Here is a 22,984-nt window from a genome sequence, read left to right as displayed (position 1 = left end):
ATTCTCTACGGATACTTGATCACATTTGGAAATTGAATACCAAGCACTTTTCTACAAACCCATATTTTTAGGGAATTAATCGACTAGTAGTCAATGTAACCGCATAAGGTTTAGTTTTCACCTTATTCCTTATAGGATTTGACCCCAACCTAATTGAGTTTTATATTTGACAATGACTGTTTCATACTTTTAATTTAAGTTATAATTTCAGCATATCAAGTTTTAGCTTCGTTGCTGGAGAATATAGTTGCAAATTAAGTCAAGCGTGTTTATTTTACTTTTTGTTCTTGTTTCCTAATTTTACTTTTATTTGTTGTTTCTATTTATATTGGGTATAGGTTAGTGAATTCCAATACCTGAAGTCATAGTGAACCATTTCTTTCTTATAACCCCAAGCTTGAAAATACACTTAGAAGAGTGGTGAATGCGTATGAATATGAAGCAGCAAGGCTACAATAGCTTAACGAGGCTCAGTCTAGGGCTAACAATTAAATGGCCCCAATAATGAAGATAATGAAATTGTTGGTGATGACATCTATGGTCAAAATATTGATGATGTTTCCCTTTCTAATCAATATCAATATCAAAGAGCTAGAGGACAACAACGACCGACTAGGGCTATGCCTTTTGATATGGATGAGAAAGTTGGTGCCGAGTTTTATGGGATTGATGCCGCTTAGGACATCATCCCTCCACCACTATATTCTAGATTTAACTTTAATATTACTTGTAATATGATCCAGTTATTAAAGCTGAAAAGTCTGTTCAAAGGCATGGATGGTGCTGACCTGAACTGCACTTGATTAACTTTATTAGAATTCACAAATCTTATGAGTTTCCTAGAGTTAGTCAAAATACCATACAATTGTGGTTGTTCCCACTATCATTATCTAGGGAAGTAACCTTATGGTTGATAAAGCTACCATATGATTTCAGTACAAATTGGAGGGAGTTGAAAGGATCTTTCCTAGAAAGGCTCTTACCATTCTCTAGAAAGTTACAGCTGAGGCATAAATTAGTAATTTTAGGCAGCAACCTAGTGAAGCCTTACATGAAGCATAGTTGTATTTTAAGAAGAAGCTGAATCAATTTCCCCACCATAAGTTAACGAGTGAACATTTGATGGAGACTTTGCATTGGTGTTTGAATTGGGTAACTAAGCTAATAGTTGACTATCCACTGGGGTATCCTTCATGTCCTACACTTAAGTAGATGTATCTGTGATCTTAAATAGGCTCACAAAAACTAATAGAGCTTGGCATACTAGTGAAATATCCTGGGTTGTGACCCTTAGAAAATTTCTTAGAAATTCATTCTCCTAACCCAATACGACTCATGGGTATGAGCCGTATACTGGGATACGAGTGGTATGGTTTTGTCATATGCTGACTAGTGTTGGTGGGAATTTTTGGTCATTGTAATGGTTATGACTTAGGGTTATGAGTCGTAGGGCTTGGTATGGGCCGTATCATGGACTTATATAGTAGACAGTGTTTGCTCCTCCTGGTATTTCATTCTTCCAGGGATATAGGATATGGGTACGAATCATATACTATGGTAACAACTTGGTTAGATGAGTCGTATACTGGGCAGCATTTTATCAAAGGGTTGTGGCTTGGATACAAGTGGTGGATACCAATTGTATAGAAGGGTACGACTCATATAGGTCAGTCGTATCCTTATGACGGGTTTTAAAGGATTTAAGTAAAGGTATTTTGGATATTTTCCTACTTACCTAATTAGGACCCTGCGTGTATTTAGGTTATTTAACTTATTATTCTATTCATTAACACTTAAAAACTATTCATAGACACTCTATAATTCTCTCAAGAGCTTTTAGGGAAAGGAAGCTAGAGTTTCAACTAAGGAACTGCTTTGGGGCTTGCTTTGGTGATTCTCTTTCATCAACTCTTTGGTATAAGGCATGATTCTCTTCCCTTATTGTAATTTCAACTAAAGTCAAGGTTTATATGATTGATTTCATGGTTTTACTATTTCATGATTACAATTTTCAACTATTATTAGGGGTTTAGATATTAAATGCTTGGTTATGGTTTCCCGTGGTTTTAATTATGCATTTATATGCATTAATGGTGGTTTTGGACAATTGTATTGCACAGTAATGGCTTAATGGTCTTTGTAATTAGTTTTGGTTATATTATGCCCCCAAGGTGTTTGATAAAATGCTTATAAAAATATGTTCATTGCATTGACTTCTTTTAATGGAACTCTTGCATGGTTTAAACTAGACAAATGATTTATGCATGGTTTAAATGGTTTGATAAGGCTAAAGGCTAAATGGTAATACTTGTGGAGAACATAGAAGTCTCCCAAGTGGATTTTATATGGTAATTAGAAGGGCACCTAAGGTCCCCTTAACCTAAATGGTTTGGCTATGGATATTACTTGCAAGTAAAAGGTGGTATGACGATACCACTAATATTGTAATATGGTTTTAGTTAGGCATTAATGGTGAGGTGTGTAGCTAAGCCGTGGAAGGTGACAGTCCTGGAGGGACCGAAATTAAAAACTCATATTTGCTGATATGAGGGGTCTTGATGACTATGTGCATGTGTCACATTTTATATTAAGGGATGTACTAGTCATCCTATGGGATATTTCCTTGTCATACGGCTACATGCACTAGGCCCTTTCAATAGGAAGAGCGTAACCTATATCACCCGTAGGTGGTTAGGACGACAAAGCTACACAGCCCAGGTAAAGGTTTTAATGGGATGCTAAACCCGATTCTCTTTTCCCAAAACTTATATATGTATGGTTGTATGCATTATGGATGGATTTACTTGGTTTTATGTCTGGCATTATTTTACCTTTATCTTGAGACTCATGCTAGTGGTCATTTGGTAACCCCATCTACTTGTGGATATATACCCACGCTATGCAGGAATCGGCTATTCTACTCCTCCTGCTTAGCATGCAAATTTAGTATCAGCATTTGGACTAAAGTGGTGAGCTTCCATCCTTTTGGAAGGCATTATTTCACGTTATGAATTTCTTTACACACTTTTCTTTATTGTGGATGTTGGTTTTGGCCATAGTTAGGGACATGTCCTAACTAGATTTATTTACTCTTTTAGATAGAGGCTTTGTGGTACTTCTGGGGGTTGGTATGGGTAGGATCGATATTGGTGTCGTCCTTGCCATTCGAATAAGCTGAGAGGCTGGCATCATCAGACATAATTTCTCACTGTTCCATCATATTATATTTTAGGATTGACTTTCACATTACGTTTTTATATTCTCTTTGGTTTATGGTCTATGGTTTGGTTTGGTATGGTTGGTCGGTTGGTGAGGTACAATTGGACTTAGTTAGGTCGGTCACAGTTGTGACCCTATTCCAAAGTCTTAATGAGAACAATAACGCTATTTTGTTATATGTTCGAAATTTATCCCATCTAAGGCTGGATATAAGTGGTTGGGTTGGGTAACAGTGGCCAGTCCCTAGTCTTAGTAGGACTTAGGATGCCTATTATGACAAGGCTTAGGGTCGGGTCATGTCAAGTTGGTATTAGTGCTATAGGTTCATGGTCAACTAAAAAGTCCACAAAGCCGTGTCGAGTAGAGTCTCTTTTAGGGGTGTGAAGTGTGCCACACTCATAAGAGAGAGTCTGCAAGACATTTAGGAATGCTTTACTTTCTTGGTATTCTATCTCAAGCTTGAGTTCTCAATCCTGGATACTCCACTAGTCCTTATTTGTTCATCTTTCAGATTATGCCTCCTAGATCTGGAACATAAAGAAATTCTTGGGTCCCATCTGGGATAATGCTGAAGGGGTACGTCCTACTTTTGGAGTACATCTTCAATCTCATGGTCCTATTCCTGCTAGTGTTGGAGTTCCTCCTATTTTGGATAGTTCTCCTCAGGTACCTCAGGGAAACATAATGAATGTAGAATTTTATCAGTCTATTCATGTCATTACATAATTGGTTGCTGCTCAGGCTGAGTGAGATGCGACTGGTGCTTTATATGCTAAAACAATAAAGGTTGGTAAATTTATGAAGATAGTTCCTCCAACTTTTATTAGGGTGAAGGTGGAGAAGGATCCATATGGATTCTTGGATGATATGGAAAAGATCTTTCGGGAGATACATGCTACTGATGTAGAAGAGGATAACTTTGTAGCTTATCATCTTAAGGATGCTGCTTATCAGTGGTATGAGAGTGGTATAGGGATAGAGGTGATATAAAAAAGGAAGGGTTATGGGAAGCTTTTTCTAATGCCATATTGGATAGGTTCTTTTCTCAAGAGTTGAGGGAAACAAAGATGGAGAATTTGTGAACCTCAGGTCGGGGAGGATATCTATAAAGGAATATGCTTTGAAGTTCCATCTGCTATCAAGGTATGCTCCTGATTTGGTGGCTAATATAAGGTCGAGAATAAGAAATTTTGCTTCTAGGTTGAATAGAGTTTTGATTCTGGAGAGAAAGACTATCTTGCTAATTAAAGATATGGACATCTCAAAGTTGACTGTTCATAAGCAGCAGGTTGAGGATGACAAGAGAAAATAGACAGATTTTGGCGATAGGCAGGGAAAGAGAAGCAGGTTTTCTGATTAAGGAGGTGTGCAGTCTCAAGGAGGCAGAGATGGTAGAAAGTGCCACAAAAAGAAGTAAGGGATTTCGATATCCTTTTCCGCTAATACTTCTTATAGTAGGGAGATAGGCATCATCTAGGTGGTGATAATTCTCGAGCACAGATTTCCCAATCTCAGGCGAGCGGAGGTCAATTAGTTTATTCATATCTCCCTTGTTGGTTCTATAGTCGTCCTCATCAGGGTTATTATGAGGAATTAAGGGAAAATTACTTCAAATGTGTCTAGGTAGGCCATCATCTCAGGGATTGTCCGGTCAATAAGGTTGCTACGGGGGAGAATAAGATTCCTATGTCTTCGTCTTTTGCTCTTGCACCTGGTCGGATGGCATCTACTTCTATTACTGCTCCTAGTTCTAGTGTTAGTCGGAATAGGTTGTATTCTTTGGCATCCCAAAAGGAATTTGAGGCATCACCTGATATCGTTACTGGTGCGGTATAGATTTTCTCTCGTTATATATATTATTTGCTTGATCAGGGGTCCTCTCTTTCTTATGTGACTCCATATGTGGTTGTGTCTTTTGGTTTTGATCCGAAAGTTAACTCAAATCCTTCTTCTGTTTCTACCCCAGTAGGTGACTAGGTTATTGCTAAGAAAGTTTATAGAGGGTGGTTGTTGTTGGTGGCAAGCAGACCTTGGTAGATCTATTTGAGTTGGATATGGTGGATTTTGATATCATTCTGAGGATGGACTGGTTACACTCTTGTTACGTATCCTTGGATTATCAAACCCGTAGGGTTATCTTTAGGTTCCCTGGTGAGCCGGTTATAGAGTGGAAGGGTGTTTTTTTAGCTCCTAAGGGGAGGTTTATTTCTTATCGTAGAGCTCGAAGGTTAATCTCCAAAGTTGTCTTTATCACATGGTCCGAGTTAAAGATTCTAACTTGAAAGGTCCTTTTTTACAGTCAATTTTAGTGGTTAATGAGTTTCCAAAGGTCTTTCTGGATGATCTTCCTGGTATTCCTCCGGATAGGGAAATAGAGTTTGGTATGACTTGGTTTTGGACACTCGCCAATTTCTATTCCTCTATATAAAATGGCTCTAGCTAAATTCAAGGAGAAACTTAAGGATATTCTGTATAAGGGGTTTATTTTTCCTACTATATCTCCTTGGGGTTCACCGATGTTGTTTGTGCACAAGAATGATGGCTCCCTTAGTATGTACATTGACTATAGGCAGTTAAACAAGGTAACGGTGAAGAACAAGTATTCTTTTTCAAGGATAGATGATCTGTTTGACCATTTGCAAGGTGCCAAGTTCTTTTCTAAGATAGATCTTCTTTCTGGGTACTATCAACTAAAGATTAGGGAGGTGGATATCCCTAAGATGGATTTTCGTACTTGGTATGGGCACTTTGAGTTTTGTGTAATGTCATTTGGGTTGATTAATGCTTCGGCGGCATTTATAGGTCTGGCGAACAGGGTTTTCATTAGCATTTGGATCTCTTTGTTATTGTGTTTATTGATGACATTCTAGTTTAATATAAAAGCAAGGTGGATCATGCTAATCGCCTCCATGTGGTGTTGCAAACCTTAAAGGAACAATAGTTGTATGTCAATTTCTCCTAGTGTGAGTTGTGGTTGAACATTGTTACTTTCTTGGGTCATACTATTTCTAGTGAAGGGATCATGGTGGATCCGTAGAAGGTTGTTGTGTTGAAGAAGTGGCCTAGACCCACGACTCCATCCCATATTTGGAGCTTCTTGGGTTTAGCTGGGTATTATAGGCAATTTATGGAAAGCTTTTCATTGAGAGTTGATCCTTTGACTAAGTTAACTCAGAAGAAGGTTAAGTTTTCTTGGTCACGTGTTTGTGAAGGGAGTTTTGAGAAGTTGAAGGATAAGTTAACTTTTGCTCCAATTCTGGCTTTGCCGAAAGGCAATGATGGGTTCATGGTTTATAGCTATATACATCTTGAGTAGGGCTTAGTTGTGTTTTGATGCAACATGGGAAGGTGATTGTCTATGTTTCTAGGCAGTGGAAGGTGTATGAGAGTAATCAACCTACTCATTATTTGGAGTTATTGGTGGTTGCGTTTGCTTTGAAAACATGGCGGCACTATTTGTATGGTGTGCACATAGATATCTTTTTTGATTATAAGAGTCTACACTATGTGTTCACCCAGAAAGAGTTTAATATCAAGCAGAGGAGATGGCTTGAGCTTCTCCAGTACTATGATATTGTCACACCCCTTTTTAATCAAAAGATTGATTTTAAAGTTCAAAAGGGCTTTTATTATTAAAGTGACAAAAGATGAAAATTGTTTTGAAAAGGATTCATTTTATAATTAACTTAGAATCGCCATTTGGTATAATCGGGTGTGCCAAGTCACCTTTGGAAATCCTTTTTTAAAATGGTCTTGACTCTAAAACTGATCCGCGAATAGAGATTTCAGTTAAGAAATTTTGTTGACCGAGGGGAAGGTGTTAGGCTCCCCTCAATCCCGTGGTTCGACCATGGTTGCTTGGTAGAGCGTATCGGCTATTTTGGCATGACGAATGTATAAGCCACACAAAACACATAAAAACAATCAATCAAACACATAAGACAAAACAATCCAAAAGATTACGAACAGTCCAATTATACAGTCCAAAAGGAAAAATAAAATATGCAAAAATATAAACCTATGCTGTTCTAACTGCGCTTCAAATGCTTTACCCGATGCCTCGGGCCTTCTACACGGATGTCCTTCGTATACAAAATACTTTGGGGCATTCCCCAGTGAATAAATACAATATAATCTCGGGGCATTCCCCAGCCAAATGATATATTTGATCCAAAAAGTAGTAAAATCAAGTCATTCAACACATATTTCAAACATTCAATATTTCACGAATTCTAATTTTGCCTACCCAACTTACGTTTGCCTACCAACTTGACCTATCATGATGCTATTAAGTTTGATTGATCTTCATTTCAAGTTAAACAACAACCTATGAATCAAACTAACCAAAAGGAACTTTTACCAAGCCTCAATTCTCGTTTCGTTTACTCCCGAATCCCTTTCATACATCAATTTTACACAAAACAATTATCCAAACCCATTACTAACATCAAATTTATGCCACGATCAATTATTCACAGATAAACAATACCCAATATCAACAAGATCATCCAATCACAAACCAACAACACACAATTATACATCAATACATCAAATCGAAACAAAATTAAAAAAGAGAGTCAAAGTATTTGGACCTCAAGTATCGATTTCTATATATAGGAGATAACACCATGCCTGAAAAACCTCAATTCAAACCTCAACCCATAAAATCATGCTCGATATACCTTTTTTCTCTATTTTTGCCAACTCGGATCAAAATCAAAAAAATAGCAAAAGACCCACAACCAAATTCACACACCCAGCGACTGCTCCGTCTGTTTTCCGATAATTCCCACCGAGTCTGGGGATGGACAGGTCAATTTGGAATTTTTTTCTCCGATGACTTCACCAAAAATGGGGACAGGAGAGGGTTGTTTTATCGTTATTCTTTTTTTGGAGCTCTGGCAAGCTCTAGCATCAATAGGAATTGGAGAATCAATCGAGCTCTCTCTCACTCGAACCTCTTAATCTCTTGATCTGTCTTCTCTCAGTCCAACTCACTTGATCTCTCCCTCTCTATCTTCTCCTCTTTCCCTTCTTTCTTTCTCGAGCTCTCTCACTATTTCTAATCTCCCCCTCTCACCATTTAACTCTATTTTTCATCCATGGTGGATGGGTGGGTGTGCGTGATTTTTTCCAATGAAGTGTGTGAATTTTTATGTTTGTGTATGATGATTGTGAATGAAAAATAAAAAAATGGAGGTGTCTTGTGTTCTCTCTTCGGTGCTATGAGTATCTGGAATCCATGTAGAGAGTGTGAATATCTCTCTCTCTCTCTCTCTCTCTGAATGGAAGGTGAGCCTATTCCTAAAATGGAAAATCCTCTCTCTTCTCTTTTTAGTGGGGTTCATATGATGTGTAATCAAAATGGAGACCCCCCTTTTCTTGTGGAAAAAATCATCTGTATATATTCTATAGAGGAATTCCCGTGAGTATGTATTCCCTGTGGGTCCCTCTTTATATTTTCTTTATGTATATGTAATGGTGCACATGTATGTATATCTGTTCTCCCCCAAAAAATATAGTGTCTATGTGTTTATGATAAAATGAAATCAAAAAATGGTGGGGTCCATGTGGGTGATATAATGTGTATATCTCCCTTATTTTATTCTGTAATGGAAAAATAAAGAGAAAACGTGAAGGGAAGAGGGTTGAGGTGACGTGGGCTGGGGTATGGGGATTGGGTAGGGGTGGTGAGGTGGGGGTAGGCTAAGTGGTTGAGATAAAGTTTGTTAGGATAAGACTCAATTTGTTATGGATTTTGGTTATTTTTGTATTTTTGTGGGATATAATCACATGGGTGAGAGTGTATGATAACGTGAGGTAAAAATGGATGAATTGGGTTTTTGGGAGGAACAAAATTAGGTGTCTACATCATGCCCCATTTTGGGTGTAAACACAAGGTTTTTCAGACAAAAAAAAGTAAACAAAGAGACCAAATTTTGACACGACCATTATTCAAGGAAAGAAACAGAAGGAAGAAGGACAACCGAGTTGGAGAGTCGAGTGAGGTCCCGTTGAGGTTCTGGTCCGCAGCTCTGTCATTACATCAAAAAATGAAAATTATAAGTTAAAAACATAAATAAAACTACAAAATTCCTATCTATGCAGCTTCCCTTGGACTCTTGACTTGAGTTTCATCACCCTATTCTCCAGTCGAGCTTCTGACTTGCAATTTCTTCAACTTGTTGCATGGCTTTTAATTTTTTAACCCTATTCTTCAGGCGGGCTCCTGACTTGCTATTTATTCAATCTGTCTAGTTTCAATTTCTTTACCTTGTTCCTTGACTTTTCATTTATTCACCTTGTTCTTCAAGCAGGTTCCTAACTTGCCATTTCATCACCCTGTTCTTCAGGCGGGCTCCTGACTTGCCATTTCATCACCCTGTTCTTCAGGTGGGCTCCTGACTTGCAATTTCAAAACTAGAACAAGTGTTATCTCAAACAAAGATTATGATAAAGAAAGATTCTATTTTTTCATAAAAGTGAAGTTCCAAACAATGGGAATTAAATTTGCCCCAGCTTAACTACTTCCAAAACCTAAACAAGGAAATACATCTTCTACGGGTTAATGGGAATGATTCTACTAAAAAGTGCATTTTCTAGGAGTCAAAGGGAATGACTTGACTAGAAAGTACATTTTTTAATAATCAAGAGGCATGACTCGACTAGGAAGTACATCTTATAGGAATCAAGGGGAACGACTCAACCAGGAAGTACATCTTATAGGAATCAAGGGGAATGACTTGACTAAAAGTTATGTCTTATAGGAATCAAAGAGAATGACTCAACTAAAAGTTATGTCTTATAGGAATCAAGGGGAATGACTCGACTAAATGGTACGTCTTATAGGAATCAAGGGCAATAACTCGACTACAAGGTACGTCTTATAGGAATCAAAGGGAATGACTTGACTAAAAGGTATGTCTTATAGGAATCAAGGGAATGACATACATCTTTTAGGAATCAAAGGGAATGACTCGACTAAAAGGTACGTCTTATAGGAGTGAAGGTTCAATTTAAGAAGTGTATCACCTAGCAAATAAAAACTAAAATCCCTGGACAAGAAGTGTGTCTCCGGGGGCTACAGGATGCTAAATTTTTACCATGATTTGATTATCAAACCTGTGCAGCAACATTAATTCCTATATTTGTAAAAGTAATAAACTGCAGCCCTTGATATTTATGCTCAGAATTCCTTGCTTTGAAGGTAATATATTTCCTATTTCATCAAAGAAAACTTGTGATTTTAAAACATGGTGGCTGGTTTATGGCTTTATCTTTTGCGGCGTTCGCTCTTGCACTTGTCACATTTAACCTTGCTTTCAATCATTAGCATATGTCATTGACTTGCTGCTTCATTGACCCAAACTCAAATTATTAAGAGTGACTCTAAAACAAACACAGTATCTATGTTTTGCCATGTTTCTCAAATAAACCTCTTTGAACCTTGGTATTTTCATGTGTTCCCAGACTTGTCTGTTGACAAAACTTTCTACATGCCTCATTTCGACTCACAATCATGTCTCTTTAATGTGTCGAATTTGGTCTTTCTTTGTGCAATTGAAGAAGCTGGTACCCAGTTTTGAAATCTTTTCTCACTTGTTTTGACATGGACTTGACTCAAAGACAAGAGACAAATGACAGTGATTTTTTTTATTTGAATAACTGACTAAAGAAAACAAAAATAAAAATATAGAGAAGAAATAAAATATAATGAACGTCCTCATTTGAAACAAAGAGATGAAAATTTTATCGAAAAATGACAGTCAACTCTAATGATTATGCCATGCATTTAAGATTAAGCTGACTGATCTTTTCATCCAAACTTCCCTCCAATTATTGTTGAGTTAATGACCTTGAAAATGAGTTTCTTCCTTAGGTTAATTATATCTAAGACCTCATTCGACTAATGGCACTTTGAAGGGTTTCCGCCAACAAGCCTCTCTCATTTTTTTTTTAAGATCACCATTGCCCTATGGTGTCCATAAGGATTTTTCACCAATAAGATTCTTATTTTCATTTATCTCAACTCACAGTTGCCTTATAGTTCCCATGAGGGTTTTCACTCATAATACTCTCTCATTTTTATCTCTCTTAACTTACCATCATCTTACGATTCCCGTGAGAGTTTTCACTAATAAGACTCTCTCATTATTATTTCTCTCCTAATTCTTTATGCTGAGGAAGAAAAGTAATTCCCAAAATGCATTATCATATGCATTGCATGGTTAGCCTTAACATTCTCAAAGATTGATCTAAAGGTCTTTCTTTGGTTGTAACTTGGATTTTGGATAAGGTTTAGAAAGAAAGGATGACATGCGACCTAAACGACACTTGAAGTGGGGTAAGACTTACAACTTTTGGAATCAACTCAAACAATGAGGATTAACTCATGCCCCAGTTTCTTTGGATGGGGCAATTCTAAATTGTTTATTTAGTTTGACCAAGCCCAGAGTAGGGAAGCATACGTATCTCACCCCTGAAAGAGGAGAATCAGATCACGTGTAGTTCCAGCAGCTTGTTCTTTTGCTTGGTTCTGATTTCTTTTCTCTTTTTTTTTTCTTTTATTGACTCTTTTCTCTTTGAAACTTTTCTGACACTATTTTTTCTTGACACTCTTCTCTTTTCTTTCTTTTTGGACATATTTTCTCTTCTTTTTGAAACTTTTCTGACTTTATTCTATTTTTTTTGAAATTTTTCTAATGCTATTGTTTTACTCGACACTTTTCTTTTGAGCTTTGCTGACTCTATCTTGATTCCAAAAGAAGGTATGGAAAAAAATAAAACTAAGGCTCCAATGGGGTAAACAAAGGATGACACAATCTTTAGATAGCAGAATGAAATGCCTCATCATATAAATTCTTGACAATGCAAGTACACATTATGCAATATGAAGATGAAAGATGGAGATCATTCATGACATTTCTACAGCACTAACTTTAACTGAATATGTGCATCACTATTCTTGCACTTTGTTCAACATATCACTCCACTATCTGACCTAATTGAGACATGTTTTTTAATTGATGAACAAGTTATTCTTGTGATTATCAAAACAATTGTCTTAATTTTCAAAGAAGGCTTCAACTTGTCACCAAATGTCTCAGCACTCTACATATTTTCTCAGATGTTTTTTCTAACTTTAGCCCTCTAATTCAATGTTTCATATTTAAAATGTATTTTAAGATCTAGCTGAATATTCCGTAGGAATGTCATATCACTAGAATCAACCTAAAATGTATTGTATAAAGAAAATAAATAAACAACATATATTTGAAACACAAAAGGAAAAGAACACTTCATTTATTTGAAATAAAAGATGGAAGGTTTTAAACATAAATTACAGAGGTAAAAAACAAAATAGATCCCAAACTATAACCCTGAAATAATTCGGATAACAGAAAAAAATGGCTACCAAACATCTATCCTAGTAGGGAGAGAAGTGACTTCCTAATTGCTGATCTTGACATCTTAGCCACTGGTTTGCATATCAGCATGACAAGATCTTTCTTCACTATCAATGTTCTGCACCATAATTAATCCATCTTGAATAATCTTTTCAATTTCTCTTTTCAAATCTCGACAATCTTCAATACTATGACCCTGAGCATCAGAATGATACGCATATCATCGTTAGGATCAAAATTTCTTGAATGCTGATTAAGAGTGTACCCAAGGAGAGGAGTGATCATTTCCAACTACACTAATCTCTGAAATAAACTGGCATACAACTCTCCAATTAGTGTGAACCCATCTCTCAATTTTTGCCTTATCTCATTGTTTGGCTTGGAGAAAAAATCAAGCCTAGAAGGCCTTTGGTATATTTGTGGAGTTAGAGGATAACTCTGGGGAGTCTGTGTGTGTCATTGTGGGTAAGATAGGGGTTGAACATGTGGTTGTGCATTGTATACGAGATATGAAGTTGGGGAAATGAAGTATAGTGGATTTTAAGAGTGATTCTGTGGGGCTTGGGCATGAACTTGGGCTTGAGTTTGATAGCGACAACATCTTATTGACTATTCCTGATGTCTAACTACTATAGCAGATGTATCTTTCTTATTCTTCTTCCCCCCAACACTTCTCGATCCTTTTTGAATTTCTTGATTAGTCACTTTCAATGTTGCAAAACTCACAATGCGGCTAGTCTTAATTCCATCCTCTATCATCTCCCCCATTTTAAGGACCATAATAAATAGCTTGCCTAATGCAAGTAACAAGTGTTGATAATATGTTTTATCTTGTGCTTAAATAAATAGCTCCACTATTTTCTTTCCTTCATGGGCGGTTTCACTCTAGCAGCTTATTCATGCCATCTGATTGTATACTCCCTAAAACTCTCATTATTCTTCTTCTTTATAGTGGTTAGGGATTTTTCGTCATGGATCAATTCCATATTATATTGAAACTATTGCACAAATTCATTAGCTAAATCATCCGAACTATTCCACCTATCACTATCCTAATCAACAAACCACTCTGAGGCTAGACTTGAAAGACTCTAACCAAAGTAAGCCATGAGCAGTTCTTCTTTGCCTCCAACACCTCTTAATTGGTTACAATAACGTCTCAAATTCACCATCGGATCCCCGTGTCCTTAATATTTCTCAAATATTGGCATTGTAAAGTCGAGGGGACAGTTGACACCTGGAAACATACATAAGTCCTTGTATGAGACATTTTTGTAACCCCCAAGTCCTTGAAAGTTTTTCATAGCCAGTTCCAAACTTTTCACCTTTCGGGTCATCTCCTCTTGTTCTTCTGTCCTAACAGGCTTCTCAGTGTTAAGAGAAAATTCAGGCAGTTGAGTGTAACCATAAGGACCGATCGACTTAAATGTGGGCTCGGTAGCATAATGCTGATCACCAAAAATATTCAACACATGCTCCACCACAGAAAAGAGAGGCACAACCGGTGAATGAACATCACTAGGAGCTTCAGGTAGGGGTAGGGGTGCAAAAACATGAACAGTGAGTTTACGGTAGTTTTGTTTTGAGGAGTGAGGAAATGAATATTGAAAGTATTTAGATAATATTTCCCCGAAGTAGACCCTAATGCATGTTGTGGCATGTCAACAAAAATAGGGAAGTATGCATGTGACACTAAAGGTAAGCTAGAAAGATATCCTAGATTATCAGTGAAAAATGAAGGAGGTGGCAACCCATTAGCCTAAGCTTGATGCATTTCTATTATTTGTTGTCTTAATTTCTGAATCTCTTCATTATCTCCTAAATTATCATTCCCCAAACTCCCTATCTGATTAGTGAAAACAAACTCGGTATCGTTGTTAGCCATAACTTTCTCTTCGACTTGGAGCATAATGGAGGATCAGCCAAAATGACACAAACCAACTACCTTAAACTAACTAGCAAACGTGTTAGGGTTTAATATTTTCTTCAAAATCTTTTTCTTTTTCTTTTTTTTTTTGAAAAGATCACTGAACCCAAGAAGGGCACCTACGTATCTCACTCACGATAGAAGAGAATCAGGTGTGCGTATTTCATGAAGTCTTGCCAAAATGGCCAATTAAACTCTTTTTTTCTTTCTTGTTTTCTTTTTCTCAAAACTTTAAGAAGAAAATAAAATAACAATTCGTCAAAAGAATTGACGAAAATCTTTTTGAATTTTTCAACTTTAACATCTCTAAACAGAATGAAATCTATGATTACCAAAGAAAATCTATTTGGGTTTTCAATTTTGCATTTCATATGAAAAATAAACTTGAAACTATTAAAGAAAAATCTTTTTGTGGTTTTCTTTTAGAGATATGTATGACACCTACTCTAATAAAGAGTGAAGAAAATCTTTTTTTTTTATTTTTCAGATTCCTATACAAAATGAAACCTATGATTACCGAAGAAAAATCTTTCTGAGTTTTCAATTTTTAATTTTGTACAAAAATGAAACTTGAAACTATTAAAGAAAAATATTTTTGTGGTTTTCTTTTAGAAATGTATATGAAACAGCTACTCTAAATTACGAGTGAAAAAAATCTTTTTCTTATTATTTTTTGAAATAAGATCCCTGAATTCAAAAGAGGCTACCTACATATCTCACTCTCGAGAGAGAAGAATCAGGGGTGCGTAGTTCATCCAGATTGGACAATTAAAGATACCGATGAACCACGACTTGAAGGACACGACAAAAAACACGAATAAAATCTTTTTTGAGTTTTCAATTTGACACTTTACATAAAAATAATACCAACAACTATGAAAGAAAAATCTTTTGGTATTTTCGTTATATGAAATGTACAAAAATTCTACCATTTTTTTTTTCTTTTATAAAAGCTCCTATTAAAAAAATCTTTTTGAAAATTTTGAATTATGAATACTTACTAAAGAAAGCAAAAGGAAATTTTTTTTTTGATGTTTTAGTTTTGAAAAATTAGTGCAAAAGATAAAAACCTTTTTCAATTTTTTGGATTGCGAAGAACAAAAGCCATAAAAAATCTAAAAAAAACTACCAAACTCTTTTTTTGACTCGCTTTTTCTTTTTTTTTCTCTTTTTTTTCTAGCTTTTCCATGCCTACACACCTTTCTTTAATTCTAGCATATGTTTTTCCTAAATCAGTCTGTCAAATGACCACTTTACCCTAAGAGATACAACATTTAGCATGTAGGGATGCTTTAGAGGTGAGTCTCCTACAAAGGACCAAGTGGGCCCAGTTAGGTCTGAATATAATACACATAAGCATGACCTAAAGGCTGACCTATGTTGGACTTCACTAACAAGGCTGTTCGGAGAAGCGTATGGTCAATAATGGCTACAATAGCTTTCCACCTACTTTATACAACCCAAAGTCTCCCCTTCTTAAAATAAGGATAACTCAACTAGAGATCATGTACACACATGTACTATGGACTTATTGCAGAAAGAATGACTCGAGTTATGCATATGATGCCAGATATAAAGCGATAACAAATAAGGTAAATACTGTAAAGAAAGAGAACGTAGGCACTCAACAATGATAAAACAAATACAAATAACACAACCAAAATACCTATACACCTATAGTGCCAAACTAAGCCGATATAACTCCAAAATAAGCTTGAATTCTGAAAATTCCTTAGCAGAGTCGCCAGAGCTGTCACAACCCTTTTTTAATCAAAAGATTGATCTTAAAGTTCGAAAGAGTTTTTATTATTAAAGTGACAAAAAATAAAAATTATTTCGAAAAGGATTCAATTTACAATTAACTTATAGTCTCTGCTTCGCATAATCAGGTGTACCAAGTCACCTTTGTAAATCCTTTTTTAAAACAGTTTTGACTCTAAAAAACTGATCCGCGAATAGAGATTCAATCTAAGAAATTTTTTTGACTGAGAGAAAGGTGTTAGGCACCCCTCAATCCCATGGTTCGACCACGGCCACTTGGTGGAGCGTATCAGCTATTTTGGCAAGACGAATGTATAAACCACATAAAAAATATAAAAGTAATCATTCAAACACACAAGACAAAATAATCCAAAATATAACGTCCAGTCCAATTATACAGTCCAAAAGGAAATATAAAATACAGAAAAATATAAACCTATGCAATTCTAACTACGCTCCAAATGCTTTACCCGATGCCTCGGGCCTTTGACATGAATGTCCTTCCATACAAAATACTTCGGGGCATTACCCGGTAAATAAATACAATATAATCTCGGGGCATTCCCCGGTCAAATAATATATTTGATCCAAAAGTAGTAAAACCAAGGCATCTAACACATATTTCAAGCATTCAATATTCCACGAATTCTAATTTTGCCTACCCAACTTACGTTTGCCTATCTACTCGACCTATCACGATGCTATCAAGTTTGATTGATATTCATTTTAAGTTAAACAACAACCCATGAAGCAAACTAACCAAAAGGCACTTTTACCAAGCCTTAATTCTCATTTTGTTTACTCCTGAATCCCTTTCATACGTCAATTTTACACAAAACAGTTAATCAAACCCATTAGTAACATCAAATTTATGCCACGATCAATTACTCATAGATAAAAAATATTGAATATCAACGAAATCATCTAATCACAAACCAACAACATACAATTATACATCAATGCTCCAAATCAAAACAAAATGAAAAGAGGGAGTCAAAGAATTGGACCTCAAGTGTTGATTTCAATATATAGGAGATAACACCATACCCAAAAAATCTCAATTCAAACCTCGAACAACAAATCCGAGCTCGATATACCTTTTTTCTCTATTTTTTTGCCAACTCGAATCGAAATAGAGAAAATAGCAAAAGACCCATAACCAAATTTGCACACCTAGCTACTGCTCCATTTGTTTTCTGATAATTCCCATTGGATCTAGGGATAGTTAGGTCAATTTAGAATTTTTTTCTCTGATGACTTCACCAAAATGGGGATAGGAGGGGGTTGTTTTGTCATTATTATTTCGTCGGAGCTCCGGTGAGCTCTGGCAGTGATGGGAATTGAACTTCAATCGAGCTCTCTCTCACTCAAACCTCTTAATATCTTGATCTATCTTTTATCAAGCCAACTCACTCGATCTTTTCCTCTTTATCTTCTACCATTTCCCTTCTTTCTCTCTCTCTTACTATTTTTAATCTCTCTCTCACCATACAACTCTATTTTTAATCCATGATGGGTGGGTAGGTGGGCGTGAGTTTTCCAGTGAGGTGTGTAAATTGTTGTGTGTTTGTGTATAATGATTATGAATGAAAGATGAAAAAAAATAGAGGTGTCTTATGTTCTCTCTTCTGTGCTATGCATTTCTAGTATCCGTAAAGAGAGTGTGAATATCTCTCTCTTAATAGAAGGTGAGTCTATTCCCAAAATGGAAAATCCTCTATCTTTTTTTTTCAGTGGGGTCCATGTGATGTGTATTAAAAATAGAGACCCCGCTTTTCTAATGGAAAAGATCATATGTATATATTTTATGAAGGAATTCGCTTGAGTATTTATTCCTTGTGGGTCTTTCTCTATATTCTCTCTATGGATATATAATAGTGCATATGGATGCATATCTATTCTCCCTCAAAAAAATATAGTATCTATATGTATATAATAAAATAAAAACAAAAAATAGTGGGTCCATGTGGGTGATATAATATGTATATCTCCTTTATTCTATTCTATTATGGGAAAATAAAGGGGAAACGTGAAGTAGATGAGGCTGAGGTGATGTGGGTTAGGGTATGGGGGATTAGGCAGGGATGGTGAGGTGGGGGTATGGTAAGTGGTTGAGATAAAAGTTTTTAGGATAAGACTCAATTTGTTATGGTTTTTGGTTATTTTTATGTTTTTGTGGGGTATAATCATATGGGTAAGGGTGTATGATACAATGGTAAAAATGGATGAATTAGGTTTTCGGGAGGGACAAATTAGGTGTCTACAGATACGAGTCTTTACTATCACCCAGATAAGGCTAATGTAGTTTTTTATGCTCTTAGTAGGTTATCCATGGGGAGTTTGTCTCATGTAAAGGAAGGAAAATAGGGATTGGTTAAGGATATTCACTGCTTGGCTAATCTTGGAGTTTGCCTCTTCAACTCTAAGGATAGTGGTGTGATAGTGCAAGAGGTGGTTCGATCATCTCTTGGTACAGAGATAAAGAAGATGCATGTGCTATATCCTATCTTGATGAAAATCAAGAGTGACATTGGTGGGCAATAGGTAGTAGTTTTTAGGATCAATGGTGATGGTACTTTACGGTACCAAGGGAGGTTGTGTGTCACTAATATTGACAGGTTGTGACAAAGGATTTTTACTGAGGCACATGATTCGCACTATGTTTTCCTTCCCTAATTTACTAAGATGTATCATGATCTCAAGGAGATCTATTGGTGGAATGGCATGAATAGGGATGTGGATGATCTCATGGCCAAGTGTATGGTGTGTTAACAGGTTAAGGTTAAGCACATGAGGCCAGGAGGGTTGTATCAAGAAATTGATTCTCCCGAATGGAAGCGGGAAGTGATTAATATGGACTTCTTTACTGGTCTTGCTCATTCTTGGAATTAATATATTTTGATTTGGGTCATCGTGGATAGTATGACTAAGTCTCTGTACTTTTTACCAATGCAGACTACCTTCTCGATGGAGGATTATGATAAGTTGTATCTTCATGAGATTGTGAAGCTTCATGGGGTGCCTATTTCGATTATTTATGATCTTGACACACGGTTTACACCTCACTTTTGGCGATCTTTTCAGAAAAGATTGGGGATTAAGGTTAATATGAGTGTTGTTTTCTATCTGCAGATGGATAGCAAGTGGAGAGAACTATTTAGATACTAGAGGATATGCTTCGGTCCTATGTGATTGATTATGGTGGCAATTAGGTTGAGAATCTACCTTTGGTGGAGTTTTCTTACAACAATAACTATTATTCTAATATTGGGATGACCTTTTTTGAAGCATTGTATGGTAGGAGGTGTAGATCTCCTATTGGTTGGTTTGAGGTTGGTGAGGCAGACATGTTTGGTCTCGATTTGGTTTACCAAGCTATGGAGAAGGTGAAGGTAATTTGGGAGAGACTTAAGACTGTCTAAATTCACCAAAAGTCCTATACGAATGTTAGGCATAGACACTTAGAGTTTGAGGCAAGTGATAAAGATTTCCTCATAGTGTCTCCCACGAAGAAAGTATTGCAATTTTGAAAAAAGGGGAAGCTCAATCCCCGGTATGTGGGTCCTTATAAGGTTTTGGGAAAAATTGGTAATGTTTCTTATAAGCTAGAGTTGCCTTCTATCTTAAGCTTGGTTCATCCGGTCTTTCATGTTTCTATGATGAGAAAGTACATTGGTGATCCATCTTCGATTGTTTCTTTGGAAGGATGTTGGGTCTCGCTGATTCTGTGTCTTATGAAGTCCCAGTTGAGATCTTTAATAGGCAAGTTCGTCGGTTGTGGGCCAAGGATGTGGCTTCGGTTAAGGTTATTTGGAGGAATCATAAGGTGGAAAAAGCTACATAGGAAGCGGAGGAGGACATGAAGTCCAAATATCCACATTTATTTTCTTCTCCTAGGATTTGTGCGGAAGGTATGTGTCTTCAACATATCTTTATTTTTAGAGTTTTTTAAAGGAAAGGTTAATATCTTTTCCTATTTGTTTTCAAACTTTGTTAAAGATTGGGAATATATTGGATAATGCAAATGACTCTTGTGTGTGGTTGCCTTACCTTGTCTATCATTTGGGGATGAGTGTTCTTAGTAGGGGAGATTAAAACACCTGGGTTTCTCAACCTTAGAAAATTTCCTAGAATTTTTTTCTCTAGACTTGATACGACTCAAGGGTACAAGCCATATGTTGGGGTACGGATTGTATGGTCCAGTCGTATACTGACCAGTGTTGGTGGGATAGATTTTGGTTACTGGAATGGGTACGACTTAGGGGTACAAGTCCTATTGGTATTTGTAGATCATTTGGTTCCTTAACTTAATCTTAGACTTGATTACTTAGTTTGAATCTAAGAACGAGTGGCTCACCATGAGCCATAAGATAGGGTAAGAGTCATACCCAGAACTCGTTTGGTGGACAGTGTCTAAATCTTTCTTGGGTTTAAATCTTCCAGGGGTACGAATGAAAGGTATAGATCGTATGCTTTGGATAATACTTGGTTGGAAGAGTCATATGCTGGACAGAGTTTGACTCAAAGTTTGAGGCTTAGGGTACGAGTGGAGGGTACCACTCGTATCGGTGGGTACGACTCGTGTGGGTCAGTCGTACCCCTGTGAATTGATTTTGGTGCAACTTAAGTGGGGGTATTCTGGATATTTCCTCACTTATCCTAATAAATACCATGACTTCTAACCTACTTGGGTGGTTATTTACCCTATTATTCTATTCACTAACACTTAGAAACTCTTCTGAACACTTCATAATTCTGTTAAGAGCTTTTGGGCAAGGGAGCTAGGGTTTCAACTAAAGGATCAATTTGGGTCTTGTCTTGGTGATTTCTCTCCATCATCATCTTGGTTTATGGCATGTTCTCTTCCCTCATTGTTAATTTTATTTAAAGGCGTGGTTTTTATGAATGTTTTCATGATTTCATTGATTTTATGATTTTGGTTCAAATATGATTTAGAGGTTTTTATATTAAATGGTTGGTTATGGTTTTCCATGATTTTAATTTTGCTTTTATATAAATTAATGGTGGTTTTGGATTATTGGATTGCATGGGAATGGTTTAATGGTAATTGAAATTATTTTTGGTCATATTATACCCCCAATATGTTTGACAAAATGCTTATAAGGATATGTTCATTTTATTGACCACTTTTAATGGAACTCTTGCTTGTTTTAAAACTTGGTAAAGGAATTATGCATTGTTTAAATGTCTTGTAATAGTAAATGGATGATGGCTAATGTCTATGCTTGAGGGGTACATGGAATCCCCTAAGTGGTTTAATAAGGTAAATGGAAGTGCATTTGAAAGTCCCCTTAAACCTATAAATGGTTGGCTATGGATGATACTTGCAAGTAAGGATTGGTATTACGATTTCAATATCATTGGACTTGGTTAATAAATAGAAAATAGTTTGGTTCTTTAGAAATTGGTTTTAATTGGGCAATAATGGCGGGATGTGTAGCAAAGCCGTGGAAGAAGGAGGTCTCGGGGGAACCAAAACTAGAAACTCATATTTGCCGATTTGAGGTTGGTATTGGCGACTGTGTGCATGTGTCACACTATATTTTAGGGGATGTACTAGTCATCCCAATGTTTTCTTCCCTGGTCATGTGGCTACATGCACTAGGGACCCTTCAGCAGGGGGAGCTGAACCCATATAGCCCGTGGGTGGTTTAGGATGGCAAAGTTACACAACCCAGGTAAAGGTTTAAAAGGAAGGGACCAGCATGGTTATATATATATGTATAGTTGTGATCATATGGATGGTTTCACTTGGTTTTATAAATGACATTATTTTATCCTTACCCTGATATCATACTAGCGGTCACTCACTACCCCTTCTACTAGCGGTTGTATACCCATGCTATGCAGAAACTGGTTGTTCTACTCCTCCTACATAGTGATTGACTCGGGGAGAGAATTTGGACTGAAGTGATGAGCTTACATCCTTTTGGAAGGTTCCATTTCATATTATGGACATTTATAGATATTTTGGATTTATTCTAGATATTGGTTTCAGCTATGGTTGGGGGCATGTCCCAATCGAATTTTATTACTCTTTTTGTTAGAGGCTTTGTGGTACTTCTATTGGTTGGAATGGACAGGATCGGTATTGGTGTCGGCTTGGCATTGGAATAAGTTGTAGGGATAACATCATTGGATGATATTGTTGTTTGTTTCATCCTATTTCATTTTGGGAATAATTATATTATGTTTTGGAACATCCTTGGTTATGGCCTGGTTTATAGCCCTTGTTTTGGTATGGTTTGGTATGGTTAGATTGTTGGTATGGGATGGTTGGACTTGTTGGGATTGGTCACGGTTGTGGTTTATTCCCAGATTCTTTATATGAGCTGTTATATTGTTTTGTTACATGTTATATTGGGTTGGGTAATGGAGGTGGTCTCCGGTCCTGGGTCATACTTGGGACACCCCTTACGAGAAGGCCCCAGGGTAGGTTGCATCACTAACATACTCAATAAATATATTCACTGTCCTAAAGTACCAACTAAACATTAATAAGGGTATAACATTCTCAAATAAATCTACACCATTATCACAAGTCTTGGCCTTAGGTGGGCCGAAGGGGCCCACTTCTAAACCCCGAAATATATTTTAGGCAATTTCTAGCCCAAACTAGTATAAGGTATCTAAGTTTATTTCTAGATGT

The 22,984-nt window shown here is 36.6% G+C and overlaps 1 non-coding gene across 1 annotated transcript; it reads right to left on the bottom strand.

Annotated features, from left to right (window-relative positions):
- Positions 1-1,001: 1,001 nt before the first annotated feature.
- On the bottom strand, positions 1,002-1,106 carry LOC124898318. Its single transcript, XR_007055292.1, has one exon. It is a non-coding gene; the product is annotated as a small nucleolar RNA R71 (small nucleolar RNA).
- Positions 1,107-22,984: the final 21,878 nt, after the last annotated feature.

The sequence above is a fragment of the Capsicum annuum genome, chromosome 4, assembly GCF_002878395.1.
Source record: "Capsicum annuum cultivar UCD-10X-F1 chromosome 4, UCD10Xv1.1, whole genome shotgun sequence".
NCBI lineage: Eukaryota > Viridiplantae > Streptophyta > Magnoliopsida > Solanales > Solanaceae > Capsicum > Capsicum annuum.
This window is presented reverse-complemented; position numbering and strand designations above follow the sequence as displayed.